Consider the following 1995-nt stretch of genomic DNA (forward strand, 5'->3'; position numbering starts at 1 on the left):
TTCCTTCAACTGACATAAGACATCTATTTAAAAAAACAACTTAACATCATACTCAAAGGCGAAAACTAGAAACTTTCCCCCTTAGACCAAGAACAAGGTAAAGACATTCCTTCTCAACACTCCTGTTCAACACCATATTGCAACTCTTAGCTAATTCAGAAAGACAAGAAAAGGAAATAACAGGTATACAAATTAGGAATATAGAAATAAAATTTCTTTGTACTCGGATGATGTGATTGTCTATGTAGAAAATGCAAAAGATTGACAAAAAATTTACTGGAACTAGTAAGTGATTATAGCAAGGTTGTAGGATACAAAGTTAATATAAAAAATCAATTTTTCCTATATAAATGCAATGAACAATCAGATTTTGAAATTGAAAATACAATATCATGTTTAATAACACCAAAAAAGACAAATGCATAAGTATAAATATAACAAGATATGTGCAAGATTATGCATGAGGAAAACTATAAAACTTTGATGAAATAAATCAAAGAGTATCTAAATAAATGGAGAGAAATCCCATGTTCCTGGATAGGAAGACTCAATATTATTAAGTTATTTAAAAGCTTGTAAGGAAAATAAAATGCCCAGAATAGTCCACAGAATGCTCAAGAACATCAAAGTCAGAGGACTAACACATATCCAAATTCAAGATTTACTATAAAGCTATAATGATCAAGACAGTGTAGTAATAGTGTAAGAGTAGACAAATGGACAATGGAATAGAATAGAGAGCCCAGAACTATTTTCCATGAATATAGTCAGGAAATGGTTGACAAAAAACAAAGGCAATTCAACTCAGAAAGGATAGGCTTTTCAAAAAATACTATTGGAACATCGAAATGCAAAAAACGAATCTAGACACAGACTTTACACCTTCCACATTATTAGCTTTAAATGAATCATGGATGTTGTGTAAAATGAAAAAGCATACAACTTCTCAAGACAACATGGGAGGAATCCTAGGTGGCCTTACATTTCGTGATGACTTTGTATATATAACGACAAAAGCACGATCTGTGAAAGAGTATATTGGTAACTTGGCCTTCATCAAAAGTAAAAATAGAGGCTCCGCCCCGGAATTGCGTGTTCTAGCTTTCTGTGTGCTTAGATGCCCAAGCTACTGAGGGTCTAAGTCCGGGCAGCCGAAGAGTGTGGTTAGCAAGATGAACGAAGATGCGCAGATGAGAGCAGCGATTAACCAAAAGTTGATAGAAACTGGAGAAAGAGAACGCCTCAAAGAGTTGCTGAGAGCTAAGTTAATTGAATGTGGCTGGAAGGATCAGTTGAAGGCACACTGTACAGAGGTAATTAAAGACAAAGGACTAGAACACGTTACTGTTGATGACTCGGTGGCTGAAATCACTCCAAAAGGCAGAGCTCTGGTACCTGACAGTGTAAAGAAGGAACTCCTACAAAGAATAAGAACATTCCTTGCTCAGCATGCCAGCCTTTAAGATCAAATTAGATTATGTTGTTCTGTGGTTTTATTTCTGAAAGTGAAACTTCCCATAAATTAGAAATTGATTTCCCAAAATAAACTCCTTTTTTGTATGATGGTATACAGTTTTCAGCAAAAAAAAAAAAAAAGTAAAAATATTCTTTTATTTGAGAGACAATGTTAATAAATGAGAAAACAAGCCACATATGGGGAGAAAATATATATACAACAAAGTATTTGTATTCAAATTAAAAAAAAACATTTAAAATATAACAATAGGAACACAAACAACATAATTAAAAGATAGACAAAAGATCTGAACAGACAATTCACAAAAGAAGACATATAGATTGTAAGTAAGCATATGAAAAGTGACTCAACATCATTTGCTATTAGAATATTGCAAATTAGAACAATAATGAGATACTACTACAAAGCTATTATAATGGCTGACATCCAAACAATTGATAACACCCAATGCTGGTGAGGATGTGAAGTAACAGGAATGCTCATCATTGCTGGTGAAAACACAAAATGCTATAAGCATT

At 33.2% G+C, this 1995-nt stretch overlaps 1 pseudogene; it reads left to right on the forward strand.

Annotated features, from left to right (window-relative positions):
- The first annotated feature begins 1077 nt into the window (after positions 1-1077).
- On the forward strand, positions 1078-1545 carry LOC143678951 (transcription and mRNA export factor ENY2 pseudogene; annotated as a pseudogene).
- The last annotated feature ends 450 nt before the right edge of the window (positions 1546-1995 follow it).

Source organism: Tamandua tetradactyla, chromosome 4 (genome assembly GCF_023851605.1).
Source record: "Tamandua tetradactyla isolate mTamTet1 chromosome 4, mTamTet1.pri, whole genome shotgun sequence".
Lineage (NCBI taxonomy): Eukaryota > Metazoa > Chordata > Mammalia > Pilosa > Myrmecophagidae > Tamandua > Tamandua tetradactyla.